The sequence below is a fragment of the Typopeltis vanoorti genome, chromosome 13 (assembly GCF_054136105.1).
Source record: "Typopeltis vanoorti isolate ZY-2024b chromosome 13, IOZ_Tvanoo_1.0, whole genome shotgun sequence".
Classification (NCBI taxonomy): Eukaryota; Metazoa; Arthropoda; class Arachnida; order Uropygi; family Thelyphonidae; genus Typopeltis; species Typopeltis vanoorti.
In genome coordinates, this window is record NC_143561.1 from 52236535 (window position 1) to 52253563 (window position 17029).

At 36.8% G+C, this 17029-nt stretch overlaps 1 protein-coding gene across 1 annotated transcript in view; it reads right to left on the minus strand.

Annotated features, from left to right (window-relative positions):
* The window catches only part of LOC150100151 (integrin alpha-PS1-like), a 573942-nt gene that overhangs the window by 422643 nt on the left and 134270 nt on the right, over positions 1-17029 (minus strand). The window lies entirely within an intron of this gene.

The following is a 17029-nucleotide window of genomic DNA, read 5'->3' on the forward strand; positions in this document are numbered from 1 at the left end:
GTTTAAAATGAATCTTGATATTTAAGCTGGAAAAATTTTAATACCTAAATTATGTGAAACCCTTATACTAGTGTCATCATTTTTAAGATTGCTGGTATACAATACTTTATACCAGCCAGTGAAACTGAATGGTGAACAGATTTATGGATTTAACTACCATTTGAGAGTAAAATTCAGGTTATTAAATATAACTTTAATTTTATTTCTTAAATGTTAATAATTTTTTTTTTTAATCTCAAATGGATGTTGAATCCATAAATCTATTATAATGAATGCTGGTAGGAATACTTATGGTAATAATTTACTGCTATGGAAATTATCTAAGGAATATATTACTTCACAGTTACCAGTAAGCAGTGAAAAATATCAGGGTCCCTATACTTCATTTACAAAAAACAAAAACAAATGTAGAGGTCTTTTATTTCCTCCCCCTACCACACACACAACATATAACTATTGCAATGATTAATACCATATAATCAATGATTTTCAATGATTAATACCAGAAAATCAATTACTTGATCACAGGTAATAATTAATAAATTATTAATCATGTATGGTATTCCTACCAGCATGTGTATTCCTATTCAAATTTAAATAATGAAGTTTAATAATGGCATCTTACATCACCACAATAAAGCAAGTTTTATATAATGAGCTTATAACATCTACAATACATAACCCATAAATTACATGTTCTCAGATCAGTGTCTGTTTTTTGTTTTGTTTTGATGTTGTGCCCATACACAAGAGTTTGGTTGATCAACCTATAGTACATTAGTACTGTATATGGATAGTGGATCAGAAAAGCAGGAACTTGTTTAGTTCATTTAAATGACTATACATTGTATTCCTGGGAAACACAGTAGGGGTAGGGGGAAGAATGTTCCACAGTGCAGCAGTTGCAGGGATGAAGGAGAAGGAAAAGAAACTTGCTATATTGGTTTCTAGGTATACTGTGAAGGGATGTTGAGTGGCAGCTGCACATGTTCCATCGAGCTTAGTGCTGAGTGGGGGAATTGTTGATGTTATTTCAGATGAGCATTTCCCATGGAAATATTTGTAGAATATATATACTGCAGAAACCAAAGGTCTGTGTGAAAGTAGGGGGGGGGGGTTTGGTAATATATGGGTCATTATTAAGTGTAATGGAGTCAAGCATTTTGAGAGAGCTTTTAGGGGCCCCACCCCATATGTGGGAGAAGTATTCAATAGCTTTTAAGTTTTAATAATGGAAAACCGTGAGCAGACATATAAATACAAAATTAATAATGGAAAAACTCACATAAAAAGATTATTTAATAGTATAATTTTCGTCTGTGTGTCACAGGCATCTTCAGTACATTTTAAGCTCCAATTAAACAACAACTGACAATTCCAAAAAAGCTCCACCTAAGTAACTAGTGTAAGATAACTAAAAAGCTCAATAAATTTCCTAACAAACAAAAAAAAAATTATATATACAATAAAAAGTTAGGAAAGATTAGCTGAATTATAAAGTACTATCTCCCATAAAGGGAATAGACGTAAACCATCAGATCTGTTTAAGTTAGGAGAGTGAAGTCAAGTTTCACATGTTTCTTTATAAAGCCGAACATGAGGAACCGACTTTTGTGAAGGACTCGTCTTTTTCCAACGAACACTATGTCTAGTGGTGATGGCATGTTCTGCAAGTCCAGACTGTTCAGGTTCACGGTATTGAATATAAGACTGGTGTTCTTCTAGCCGAATTTCTCAGTCTATAGAAAGAAGACTCATACAGGCCATTATATCCATGCTGAATCTCATCACCATCCCAGTCAAATGGCAGGAACTATTAAAACACTGGTTCATCGGGCCCACTCCTTTTGTTCTTCAGACGATCTATTACAGAAAGAACTGCAATATATTACTTCTTTCTTTCTATCTAATGGATATAAGAATTCCTTCATCAAATGAGCTTTGAGTAGTTTTAATATGTCTTCCTCCTCAAATACAGAAGAAATAATGCCTTCCTATCCCTTATGTACAAGGCATTAGTGAAAGTATAGCAAAAGTTTTAAAACCACTGAATATTTTTGTGGCCATTCAGAAAAATATCCACCTTTCTCACTTCTCCTAAGTGACAAGCTTCCACATCTTAATTATCCAGGTATATAAAATATATATATATATATATATATATATATTTTTTTTTTTTGTTAGGAAATTTATTGACCTTTTTAATTATATTACACTAGCTACTTAGGTGGCACCTTTTGGAATTGTCAGTTATTGTTTAATTTGAGTTTAAAATGTACTGAAGATGCCTGTGACACACAAGTGAAAATGATATTATTAAATAATCTTTTTACGTGAGTTTATCCATTATTAATTTTGTATTTATTCAATAGCTGGGTGGATTTGCGACTTGTATAATATGAACAGCTTTTCAGAGGTGAAGTAACGTCTTGAGTGAAAGAGAAATCCTAGTTTTTTTGAAGCTGAGGATGCAATGGTTGTGATGTGTTTATGCCAGGAGAGGTTTGATGTGAGGGTAATTCCAAGAAGAGAGATCTCAATTGTCCGGAAATTTGGATATCATCAAAAAGGATACTGGGAAAAAATGATTATCAGCGCTGAAATTGATGAGGTTATCTGAACCCATTGTAGGATGGCTTGGAGATCAGAATTGAGGGTGGTGGTGATTGATGTTCTGTAGGTTGAGGTGAGTTGTGTAGGGTAAGGTTTATCAAATGAAAGCGAGGAGTGTGGTGTGCTGTCATTTGCAAAACTGTGTATTGGGCTGGAGGTCAACCGAAGTAGGTCATTGATATATAGCCGGAAGAGGGTTGGTGAGAGGATAGAACCTTGGGGAACCCCAGCATTAATTCAATGGTGAGAGAAGAGGGGAACCATCCACCATCACACACAGTGTGTGTGTGTGTGTTCAGACAGAAGGCTGACCTTTGTACCAGACCCAGTCAAAGGCTTTGGAGACATCAGGTGCAACCACTTGAGATTTGCCAAACTTCTCAATAGTATTTGTCCAGAGATGGATAACATATGTGAGCAGATCTCCTGTTGACCGGCAGCGACAGAATCCATACTGAAGGTCGTTTATTAGACTGATAGCTTTAAGGTAGTAGTAGTGTAGGAGTTGGGAATTGATGATTTTTTCCATTACTTTAGACAGGACTGAGGTAAGCGAAATAGGGCAGTAGTTGGACGGCAGTGACTTGTCTCCCATCTTGAGAATGGGCTGGATAGGCCAATTTCCAGGCTGTGGGATAGATACCAGTGGAGTAAGACAGTATATATATATATATATATATATATATATAAACGACATAGGAACAGGAGACAGTTCTGATGCATAACTTTCAGGACACTTGGAGACCTTTTTTTGTGTCTAATTTGAACAGTATTTTACTGATCTCTGCCAAAAGGATATAGTATGTTGCGCATCTGGAGTGATTGGGAGACATTTGCCATCTTCAGTTATGCATTCACTGGAAGCAAAATGTGAAGCCAGAAGATTGGCTTTTTCTGTGGATGATGATGCAATAGAGCCATCTTAGTATGATAAGGGTGGGAATACTGCTGGGCAGAAGTTACAACCAATTGCTTTGGCGAGGGACCAAAAGGCTTGGTTGCCATTTGGACAGTCTGCTAATTTCCTGACCTTTTTGCTTTTTCGAACTCTGTTTTGGAAGCATTGATTTTTTTTTTTTTTTGTATTTATTTCGGGCTCGGGTATAAGTCTAAAGGAGGATGGGGGTTATTGATTTCAGCCAGTTATGGTATGTCTGGTGTTTCACTTGTACAGCCTTTGCACATCTTTTGTAGAGCCAGAGTTTAGTTAGGGTATGGCAGTTCAGAGTACTGTGTGGAATGTATGTTTAAATGTCAGTGAGGATTACTTTGGTAATAAGTTCGGTGCATATGTTTGGGTTGGAAGGCTGGGAGCAATAGTCCAACCAAGGAAATGAGGCATAGAAGTTGCAGAGGCTGCCCCATTTAGCACTGTTATAATGCCAAACTACTCTTGTATGGGAGTGTTTGTGTAAGCATTGTTGCAGATTGTTGTCAGAATTACCAAGTAGGCTCACTATTTTCACTGTGTATCTGGAAGAGTCATTGGTGAGGAAGATATCGAGGGTGTTTTGGGAGTGGTTTGGGTTATCTGGTATTCTGGCTGGCATCTGAATAAGTTGTGTAAGGTCGTGATGGCAAATGTTTCAGCACCTCTGCCTGCAAGATCTGTACAACTGGAGGAGGAAAGCCAGCTAATGTTGTACAGATCTTGCAGGCAAAATCTCCTAGGAGGATGATTTCGCTGTTGGGAAAGTGGGACTGGAGAAAGTCAATTTTTAAGGAAAGGAAATTAAAGAACTCAGAGTGGTTGGTTGCACTGGGGGAGTGATAGAGACAGCAAATGAATGTCACTGAGTGAGGAAGGGATATTTTCAACCAAAGACGGTCAGAGATTCTAGTTTAGGTGCTCTCTGGCAAGGTATGTCAGAGTAGATGTATGTGCAGATACCATCCTTGAGATGAAAGTTGTTAAAGAGTGAGTGAGATTGGAAGGTTGAGATAAATAGTGTTGGAAGAGGTGAGATTTGAGTTTCTGCCAGAAAGAGTAGGTGGGGTTTGGTAGACTGCAGGTGATAGTAAACACTATTAAGGTTGGAGTTTAGGCCATGGATGTTGGTGAAGTGGATTTGTAGGGTTTTGTGAGTCATATGTTTGACAGCAAGGATCTTGCACATTTCCTATGCAATGCCTGCATACTGGTCTCCATGGTGGCTGCTAGCAGCATCACTTGGTTTTTGCACCAATTTAACTTGTCTGTGGTCAATGATCAAAATATTGTCACCATTTTGATGTTTTTCTTCGAGTTGTCTTTGAAGCTGGCATCCTTATTCCCTTTGTGCAAATGATAAAACTGGTCGGGCACGTATGCATTATTGGGGACAAGTGTCTTTGAACTTGTTGTTGATCGCTTTTATTAGTTTTTGATGTGCTTGTCGGTGTGTTGCAAGTCACTTTTACTAGGCGTGAAAAGTTCGTTCTATCTTTTTTATTTTTTATTTATAGGCCTGAAACGATGGCAATGACAATATTCTTAGAATCGATGTTGCATTCTTCAGCTAGTTTGTTGATATCCTCTTTTAATGATTTTCCGTTTTCTGTCAGAAAGTTCAAAACGGTGCTGAATTTTTTGTTTTTGGCCTCCAAAAACAAAAATTAGATTGCAGAGTTCATTTGCAGGTGATGTGTTGCCCTAGTCATCAATTTGTTCAAGCTTAGCTTCCACTGCACGTATTTTGGAGGTAAAAGTTCCATTCAAAGCAATGATGTGCTGTTTGAGGTTTTCAACATGTTTACCTATGTTCAGAAGGTGTTTTGTCAAAGGGAGGCACAGTGAACAGCTGGTTAAGTTCGATAAGTAGCTTCTGCACAGATTCGTCTATTTTTGGGGAGGAAGCGTGCAGCTAGTGGCAACAGAACTTGCAGAATTTTTTTTTTTTTCTATCTGTGACACCAGTTTTGCAGCTGTGGCATGTAATAGGTTTGTCGGCAGTGTTCGACGGCACTGTGCTTTTGTGATCACCTTGTTTTCAAAGGACTTAGAAAAGCATAACTTCATAAAATGCATCCATTTCATTCTTGTGTTATTTCCATGCTTTTTTTTTTAATCTGAATGCAAATTTGAATAACATCATTCAAATTGAGGTGAGAATGCATTGTCAAAGCAAATGGGCAATAGATAACGTTTGTCTATGCAAGAGGCATGTCTACAAATCTTGAATACCACAGTGAATGACCATACTCTTCTCCATTACAAACCATAAAGAACATACACTTCCAATGTCCATTTCACTAACATTTTTGTGGTCTTAACCAACATTATAACAGCATGAACCTCTACATTTGCAGACATCCAAAATGATACCTATTATTTTTCAACAAACCTTAAATGGTAGCCTCAGCAACTACTGTCCATTTGTACTATCCAAACCACACTCTGCATGATTTTTTCAGAGTGTTATCTTTGTATTGATCACATTGACATCCTATGGCAAACTAAAAACATCTCTTTTTAAGCTGCTCTGGCTTGAAATTTTCTTGCCACAATTTCTTGCATTGAGTGGATCTTTTGATTGCTATCCAAATTCTGATACCACTCCATTCTGACTCCTTTATATACGAAGCTTCATTTACTGCAGTGCAATACAGAGAAGTCATCTCATCATCTTCCTTGAAAATTTCAATGATCACAACCAAACTAGGTTACCTTCTTAAATTCCACTCATCAAGCTGGAAAAACAGGCATATTTGTTGTTATTGCAATGTACTGACTGGCCAACCAATCGCTATCTCAAAAAAAAAAAAAAAAAAAAAAAAAAAAAAAAAAAAAAAATTAAACTTGAAAGGACCAAATGGCCTTCAACTTTCTCCTGCTCAACAGAGCCTTTCAGTAGTTACCTAGACAAGGTGAAAATTCTTTCCTCCTATGTTTCCATCTTTTCTCAGATCAGGATAATATAACATCATCCAAAGATATCAGAGAACTTCAGTTTTATCAAAAACAGAGGTCTCCTACCAAGCTACTATTTTATGGTATCCATTCTGTCCTTGATTGCATTGATAATTTATTCATTGGACATTCACTGCATACCATGGTGGAAGATACCCTCTCTTTGGATTTCTTCATTAATTAGTATACAAGTACTCACTCTCACTAACTTCAAATCCTAACCAGTTTTGCAAATGACAATACACTTATTCCATGCCATTTCACAAAGCTTCAGTGCTCAAATGATTTAAGGTTCAAGATCTAGTTTTAAGCATCTAATTACGGAGGAATAAAGTTGATGTCCCACACAATGAAAATCCTAGAAAGGGTTCTTGATGGAAGATTGAGGAAGGAGGTGGAGATTGCAAAGGAACATCTTGGCTTCATGCCCGGTAGATCAACAACAGATGCTATCTTTGGGTTACGGCAGATGATGGAAACATTTCGAGAGAAACAACGGGAGCTACATCTGGCATTTATTGATCTGGAGAAAACATATGATAGAGTGCCAAGGCAAGAAGTCTGGAGGTGTCTGAGGGAGAAGAAGGTTCCGGAGAAATATGTTAGGTTGGTGTGGGAGATGTACAGAAATGTGAAGACAAGTGTTTGGACCTGTCTAGGACAGACAGAAAGTTTTCAAGTAACAGTTGCTTGCATCAAGAGTCAGCATTAAGTCCGTTTCTGTTTAATATTGTGATGGAGGTGGTGACGGAGGAGGTAAGAGAAGATGCACCTTGGACAATGTTGTATGCAGATGATATCTTGCTGTGTGCAGATTCAAGAGAAGAAGCGGGAACTAAACTGGAAAGATGGAGAAAAGTACTGGAAGAGAGAGGTATGAGACTGAGCAGAAGTAGAACAGAGTATATGTGTTGCACAGTGGGCGGCAACCAGGAGACAGATCTGGAGCTGGAAGGAAATGTCATCAGGAAGTTGAGGGACTTTAGATACTTAGGTTCAACAGTGGAAGATGATGGAGGAGCTGAGAAGGAAGTGGGATGCAGGATGCAAGCAGGTTAGAGGAACTGGAGGGAGATGGCTGGAGTGTTATGCAATAAGAGGGTGCCAATCAATCTGAAAGGCAAAATCTATAGGACAGTAGTGAGGCCAGCTATGACGTATGCTATAGAAACTGTGGCCCTGAGGAAAAATAACATCAGCAGGGGATGGAAGTAGCAGAGATGAGAATGCTTAGGTGGATGTGCGGTGTGACCAGAAAGGAACGTCTGAGAAATGACTATGTGAGGGGAACAGTGAAAGTTATGAACTTAGGAGCGAAGATACAGGAGGCAAGGTTGAGATGGTTTGGTTATGTGATGAGGAGGAAGGAATATGTAGGAAGAAGGGTCATGCAGATGGATGTGCAAGGAAGGAGGAAGCATGGGCAGCCAAAGAAGAGATGGAGGGAGCTGGTAGAAGAGGACTTGAGGATGAAGAACTTGGATGTGGTGACAGCCCAAGACAGGAGGATGTGGAGGAGACTCATCATCAACAGTGACCCCACTTAAGTGGGAGAAGCTGCAGAAGAAGAAGAATCTCCTTGCCATTTCCTATTGAGTGAAGACAACCTTATAAGCTTCAATATTAGCAAACACTTTCTGTCTTATTTCTCATAAAACAAAAATGTGTTCAGTAATGTTCATCTTCCCCTTGCCTTTAAAAATACTCAGATCACTGAGTAAGACAGGTTTCTTTCACGAGCTGATATGTAGACTTTCCTCCAATGAATGACTACACGTGTCTTCAAACCATCTTCTTTGATTCACAACACCACTTCCTACACTGTATAAATCACAAATCTGTCAAAACTTTGAGTACCATTCTCGCATTCAAAATGTTACACCAAAAATCTCTTTGAGAATGTTTTGATGCTTTCCAGAAGACAGCACACCTTCTCTCTCTCTCTCTCTCTCACCCTTTAACTGCTTTCCAAAGCAGCTGCCCCCACCACACTCCAGGAAGCTTGGGTTTTTGCATTGTGCAAAACAGTTTGTTTTGCAGAGTGTAAAATGTTTTACTTCTATATGAGGGTGGTCTGAAAAGTTCTGGCCTAACAATGAAAAAACAAATTTATAATTTCAAAATTATTTTTATTTTTCAATATAATCTCCCTTAAGACTAATACATTTATTCTAGCACTGCTCCAGTGCCATTATCCCTGTAGTGGTTCTCAGTAAGACATGCAAAATACCCCTCTACAGCTGCAATCACCTCTTGATTGGAAGAAAAACGCTGACCAGAGAGGAAGAGTTTTAGTTTTGGGAAGAGATAGAAGTCAGAAGGAGCGAAATCTGGGGGGAATAGAGTGGATGTTCCAACAATTCATAGTGCAGATCCCTTAATTTTCCTATTGCCAAAACACCTTTATGGGCAGGTGCATTGTCCCGATGAAAGATGATTTTTTTTCTTTTGCAAACCAGGTCATTTCTCACTAATTTTTTCGTCTAGTGTGGTTAAAAGATTGGAATAATATTTCCCGGTTATTGTTTTACCCTTTTCAAGATAATTAATAAACAAAATGCCTTTAGCATCCCAAAACACCGATGCCATGACCTTTCCTTCTGATGGAACTGACTTTATCTTCTTTGGCACTGAACAACCAGCTTCTGTCCACTGTTTTGACTGCTGTTTGGATTCTGGTGTGTAATGGTGAATCCAAGTCTCATCCATAGTAATAAATCGACCCATAAAATCAGTTTTATTCTTGTTAAAATGCTCCAAGCACTGTTCAGAGATTTTCATGTGAGCTCATTTTTGATCTGCTGTGAGCAAGCATGGCAATCCATCTTGCGGAAAGCTTTTTCATTTGCAATTCTTCATGCAAAATATATCCTACATGTTCTTTTGAAATGCCTATAGTCTCAGCAATTTCACGCAATTTGACTCGCCGGTAATCCAATACCATATTGATCAATGATTTCTGGTGCTGTTACACTTTTTGGATGTCCTTCACGTGGATCATCTTCAAGGTTGGTATGGCCATGTTTAAACTCGGGAGCCCATTTCTTAATTGTCGAAAACAAAAAGAAGAGTGCCCATAAACTTTTATAAACTTCGAATGAATTTCTTTTGCCGTTAAACCTTCTTTTACAAAGAATTTTATAACTGCACAATACTCAATTTTTTCAATTTCAAGGGATACAGACAACACTTTTGTTCAGACAGCTGTATAAAACAAACTATTTGATAGAATGCCTTGCAATTTCACATGGATGCTTATGACAGATGTACCAACTTAGAAAAACAAAATCTTGCCGACAGTGTTGCCATCTATGTTTCTAATTCAGGATGTAGCTGGTGTTTTTAATCTTCCTGCTTACTGCTATCATCCCAAAATTCTGCAAATTTGTACTGGATTTATTTAACATCTTCTGCATAAAGTAAGGAAGTGAGATTAACATCTCCTATTTTTACTAGGTTTAATGCAACTTTCCTTCATGTGATCCATATACACGATGAATAATAGTGGAGATAGTGGTCATCCTTCTCTCACACCTGATTTTATATCAAACCATCTTCTTTAATTCTAATTACCGACCTTTAACTAAAATATTGGTTATGCATTGTTTGATAAAATGTCCAATTTATACCCTACAACTGTTCAGTTTTGAACAGCATTCATCTTGGCACCTTATAATATGCCTTTTCTTAATCTACAAAATTTAAACACCAATCTTTGTTATATTTCCATAATTTTGCAACTAAAAGTGAAAATCTTATTCTGACAACCCTATTTGGCTTGAACCCAGCTCGTTCTTCTCCAAATTTGCCTTCCACAATGTTTTCAAGGCGTTTCTCGAGCATACTTCTGTAAATCTTACTTAGAACACTTAGAAATGAAATTTGTATGTAATTCTCACAATGTTTTATTTTCCTTTTCTAGACAAAGGAAACTAAAACTAGAAAATAAACTAGATTTATTTTTTATAAAGTGTGTACAGTGGCTACACTGCATAATTCAGATGGCATGGTCAGAAGCCCTAGTTCTGGATGGAGTAAAGCTCACAGTATTCGTGCAGAAGTAGGCAGTCTGACCATCCTCTAAATTACTCATAATTCAGATGGCATGGCATTATAAACGTTTTAAGCACTTATAAAAAACTTTATACCTTTGTGACTAAATGTCATCTACACTGCCTTTCCACATATCAGTTTTTTTTTGGCTTTTTCTACCTCAAGTATTAATATGTACTTCTGAATGCATTCCTCTTGAATAGTTTCTACCATAGTTCTTTCACTTCTTGTTTCATTTAACAATCCTTCAATGTAATTACTCGGCACACACATCTAGGAAATCTTTATCTTCAATTTCCAGGTCATTTTTAACATCTCTGTTTTATCCTTTCTTTTAGAGTTACACGGTGATCAGCATTCATTTTAAAAATTTATGGAATTTACAACCGTGTTAAAAAAATTTTTTTATTATCCCGATGTTTCGATCTTCAAATCAAGATCATCATCTGAAGCATACATCAATATACAAGACAAGCTGAGTTACATTATTAACTGTAAGCTAAAGAAACAATGATTTGATCACATGTTATTCTATTGGCATGAACTCTAGTGAAAAAAAAAAAAATTACATCAAGCTAAATTCTATTTACGATGACAGGAATAAACATTCTTTCAGATGGTTTTCTTTCAGAAGCAGTGATGTCCTATTTTTAGTATTACAATTCTTATTTTTGCTTTTAAGATACTGGATTTTCTACAGTCCTGTTTATAATTGTTCTTAGTGAGGAACTTCCGTGGGTCGAATATATACCTTCCATATGTTTGGGATTTTTAGACCATCATTATTGTTTAGATTGGGGTGGTTGATAATAATTTCACATGCTTCCTTGAATTTTCATTCATACCATGTTTTAGTGTGATGTAGACAGCTAGTGTTTTCCAGTCAATTCTGTGTAAGAAATTCAGGGCATGATCAGAAAGGCCAGCTTCACCATAATTATTATATTTAATGTGTCGTTTATGTTCTTTTTGTCTGATAGGAATTGGGCACCCTGTTTCTCCTATATATAGTATGTTGCAAGTACAATAAATCCAGTATACTCCAGGGTGGGCTAGTGGAGGGAGTGGGACTTTGGATGAGTTAAGTAAGCTTTTTAATTTTGCAGGAGGTTTAAAGGTGGCTTTGAGGTTGTATTTTCATAGTACTCTGTTTATTTTGTTTGATGTTCCTTTAATGTAGGGAATGGTTATAGTTTTACTGTAGTCTGGTTTGTCTTTGTTTTATATTGAGGTTTTGTAGAGAATTTTGTTAATAGTGCTTTGGCTGTATCCGTTTTTTTTGGAAAGTATTAAAGATAATTTTAAATTCGTCTTTCAGTGCAAGTTCATTGGAACAGATCGTCTGCAGCCTGTTTTTTAGCGTGTTGATGACATCTAGTTTTTGTGTTGGGTGGTGGTAGGAGTTTATGTGTACATATTGTCCCGTATGTGTCGGTTTCCGGTAAACAATGAAGGAAAGATTACCAGAGGGAAGACGTGTGAAAAGTGTATCCAGAAACGGAAGTATGTTGTGTTTTTCAATTTCAATTGTATGCATTTGTGTTGTTTGTTTAGGTGGCTGGCAGCCATTGGATCAGACTGCGAAAACATCATCAACGTATCTAAGCCAGACTTTGGGTTTTAAAGGGAAGGAACCTAACGCAAGTTGCTCAAAATGTTCCGTGGCAAGCCCATGGCTGTGCCTTCTTTTTGTAAGTAGAAAGCATTTTGCCATACAAAATAACCTGACCGTAATACATGCACAAAGAGCACCATGATATCTTGAGGGAATTTGTTCTGTAGGAGAAGGATTGTGTCATTGATTGGGACATTCGTGAAGAGGGCAGAGACGTCAAAACTGACTAATAAATCATCTTTTTCTAATGTAATGTCTTTGATGGTGTTTATGAAGTGTTGTGTGTTTTTGATATAGGAGGGGGAATGACCTACCAACTCCTTGAGTGTTGCTGCTAATTTTTTAGCTAAGTGATACGTTGGGCTATCAATTCCTTCAACTATAGGTCTTAACGGTGTGTTTTCTTTGTGAATTTTTGGCAGCCCGTAAATTCCTGGGGAGCGCACGTAGTGAGGAAATAGTTTTTTGACTGTATCTTCGGGCCAAGTGGTAATTAACTTAAGTAGTTTCTGTGTTTTGTTTTTTATTCTGTTGGTTAGGTTGTAGTTAACTAATTTGTATGTGCTATTGTCAGAGACCAGCAGATTCATTTTTTCTACGTAAGTGGTAAGGTTTAAAATAACGGTGGCATTTTCTTTATCGGCTCTGGTTATTACTATCTTCGGATTTGTTTTAAGTGATTTTATCGCTGTTAATTCTTGTTTAGTAATGTTTGCTTGTTATTGTTTTGTTATGATTTAAAATGTTGGTAGTTTCTAAACGTATTTTATCTGCTATGTTATTAGGGATGAATCTCAGGCCTCTTTCAATATTACACATAAATTCAAGTTTGTTTATTGATTTCGGTGCTATAGCAAAATTTAAACCTTTGTTAAGTATAGAGATTTTGTCTTTGTTTAGAGTGTGGTTAGATAGGTTGACTATGTTACCGATGCCTGTGGGCGATTCGTGGCTCCTTTTGTTTCTCGCTTCTGGTTGGTTGTTGTTGTTCACTGTGGCAAACTTTGAATATGGCAGCTGGTTTTGTTGTTCTTTTAGTCTTTGGAATTTGGAAATTAGGTTTCCTTTCTTCGTTTGGAGGATGTGGTTTGCTGTGTTGTCCGTAATCTTTTCTAGGATCATCCAGATATCTTCATTTACGTAGCTTGAAAGTTCAGTTTTTTTCTTTTAGTAGCTGGTTTTGTGTAGCGGCTAGGTTCTTTCTGGTAACTTGGATCTGCTCTCTGAGAAGTGCTTTCTCCATGCAGTGGTATATTCGTAGCGCTTTTGCTGAGGTGAATTTTCTCTTTAGCCTGATGCAATTAGGAGTGATATTGAGTCCCTACACAGTTTTAAAAAAGCCAGTCGATTAATCAAATTTGAAACTTGAATCTTCAGCTTACCACATTGATTGCATCGCTTGTGGATCGAATCTCCATGAATTATTGTAATCCTTTTGTACGTACAACATACCATATATAGGAGAAACAGGACGCCCAATTCCTATCAGACAAAAAGAACATAAATGACGCATCAAATATAATAATTATGGTGAAGCTGGCCTTTCTGATCATGCCCTGAATTCCTTACACAGAATTAATGGAAAAGCACTAGCTGTCTACATCACATGTTCAAACCATAAAACATGGTATGAACAAAAATTCAAGGAAGCATGTGAAATTATTATCAACCACCCCAATCTAAACAATAATGATGGTCTAAAAATCCCAAACATATGGAAGGTATATATTCGACCCACGGAAGTTCCTCACTAAGAACAATTATAAACAGGACTGTAGAAAATCCAGTATCTTAAAAGCAAAAATAAGAATTGTAATACTAAAAATAGGACATCATTGCTTCTGAAAGAAAACCATCTGAAAGAATGTTTATTCCTGTCATCGTAAATAGAATTTAGCTTGATGTAATTTTTTTTTTTTTCACTAGAGTTCATGCCAGTAGAATAACATGTGATCAAATCATTGTTTCTTTAGCTTACAGTTAATAATGTAACTCAGCTTGTCTTGTATATTGATGTATGCTCCAGATGATAATCTTGATGTGAAGATCAAAACGTCGGGATAATATAAAAGTTTTTTTAACACGGTTGCAAATTCCATAAATTTTTTAAATGAATCTCTGTTTTATCTTTCATGACCACCTTTTTAACTTCATGTGTTCATTGTACAGTTGACTTCTTTTAATCCTTGCAGCACATGCACGAGCTTCAAAGTTTGATTACTGTTTTAAAACTCTTTTGATTTCTCTCCTATAATATTTGTATGCTAGAGTCTAAAGTTCACCTCTGAAAGCTGCTCTACTTTTATTCTTTTTAAAACTTTTTTATGTTTCCTCTCCCTCCCTCCTCCCAATATGATATTCATTATTATCCAGCTCAATATCATATCCTATTTCAAATCTGTCACTCTACTGACATTAACCAGCATGAAGATATTGATATCAACAATAACAGTTTTGAAGACATCTTATTTCTTTTGTCTTCACTCCATGTAAATTTGTATACACACATATCTCTACATTGCAATATGATGAAGAAGAGACCTCAATAAAGGTCGAAACTAGTCTGGGTAGTGGCCAATCCCTTAATGCATAACATGCTACATATCCACAAGGAGATGTGTTTTGCATTATGGGAGCTACTGGGATAGGAGTGTTGTTAGCTTGGTCCACCCTTCCTACGAGTTGCCCAGTGTTGTAGTACAACACTGGGCAAACCTTACCCCAGTAAGGTAGTACAACACCATATTCAGTCCTGAAGATATTTTCAGGTGCAAACTTTGTTTGCTCACACTTGGATAAAGGATTAAACTAAATTTATTATTGTAATATGATGTTGTCAAGGAATGTTTGAGAGAAGTAGTGCTAGACTGCATACCCACTGCAAAGAGCATAAACCCAAGTTGAGAGTTAGTGGACAAGTAGCAATATAAAACAGATAAAAAGAGCATATAAAAGAATATATGATTGGAAATACAATTGGAAAGAATATAAACAAAAAAGTGAGCAGTATACTCATTATAAGAGAAAATTAGCTAAGCAGGCCAAAGTAAATCCAAAGGAGGCTTTTTGTTGTGTAGCAAATAAGAATGGTTATGGAAGGTTAACTTTAATCAGTGCCCATGGTAGAAAAAGTGACAGAAGCAGAAGAAATAGATGAGACACAATATACCCGATTCACTGAATCGGTATATATTATGCACCCTTGGTAGTGATGCAACTGTATGTAGTTTAATGTAAGCTCTAGTTACATTCTTATTGGTTCTGAGCACAGATAGCAGAAGATCCCACTAGGGCTCCTGACTTTGAACTGTCAATGTAACAGGCACAAAATCAAGTATATTCACTTCTATATGCTAGTAGACAACAGAATGGGTGGAAAACTTGGTTAGCCTAGAGAAAAAATGCTGGATGGTCATATATATGAATGTCATAGTGATAGTATATTTGAAGGTGTCTGTGTAATATTGTCTACCCTAATATCTACAGCTTCTAAGATTGCTTTTGTTTGCAGACCAAAGGTTTGTATGGCAATCATGTTGGAGGTTTAATGGAATATTTACTGCACTAGGAAAGGACTAAAAACCAATTTTAATATTTCCAATATTTTTTTCTCAGTTACTGAGACATCTTCAGGGATTACAAATAACTCATGTAACACATTCAAATGCAACACAATACTAAGTGAAATACATGGGTAACTAAAGTTCTTAGAGTTACTCACCATTTAGAGTTACTCTAAAGGTAACTCTAAATGGTGAGCCCTCTATGAGCATTTGTAGGTGGTCTAGGATGTAAAATGGGACCTCTGATAATTAATGTTTCCCAAATTTTGAGAAGTTTTATGCAACTGTATTTATTTAAATTTGGCTGATATCTGAGTGTCACTGCAGATTCTAAAAACAGTCTTTCATTTTGGAATTTACTATGGTGGAGCAAGGTGGTTTTTTTCCAGAAGATCCTGTGAGTTGTATCCAAAACATGGTCTGCAAGGCTAGATTGACCATAGTTGTGATTGCAGATGTATGATTTATGTTGTTCTAAACAGGTGGTTGCTAATCTACCTGTCTGTCCAAAGTAAGCCAGCTTACAGGACAGGGTACTTTATATGCTCCGGGTACTGAGAGAGGAGGGAGATTATCTTTGGTAGAATGGATAAGGGTAGAAAGTTTACGGTTAGTTTACCTAACTAAGGAGCTATATAAGAACAGAGATCTGCAAGTTGTCAAACTGTGTCATGCAGACCACAGACAAGTGTACGCAAAAGAGCATACAGGTAATTTATTATGTCTGTACATGAATGCTAGGAGTATCAGAAACAAAGAAGTAGAGTTTGTTGCCTTGATTAATACATTGGGACCTCACTGGCATCAGTCTCATTGAAGCGTGGGTTCGAATCCCCCCCCACACACACCCCGCTGCCAAAATGCCTTTTTTTTCCTCAGAACATGAAAGATTCCTAAGGAATGGAAAGAATATATTGTAATCCCATTGCACAAGTATGGTGCAAAGATTGATGTATTCAATTATCAACCAATCAGTATCTCAGGAGTGGTGGTGAAGATTTTAAAAAAGTTGGTTAGGACTCACATTCAGAAATGGGTTGACAGAAAATGTCTACTTTGCAATCAACAGCATGGGTTTACTAAGCAAAGGTCATGTTTTAGCAACTTGCTCACATTCTATAATAATATTGCCACTGAATTAGACAAGGAGAATAGAGGATACTTTTGGATTTTACTAAAGCTTTTGACAGAGTATAGCATAGAATAGTGTTACATAAATTGGAGAATAGTGGATTGCATTATAAACTATTGGCATGGATAAGAGGATGGCTGACTGACAGATATCAAGAAGTGGTA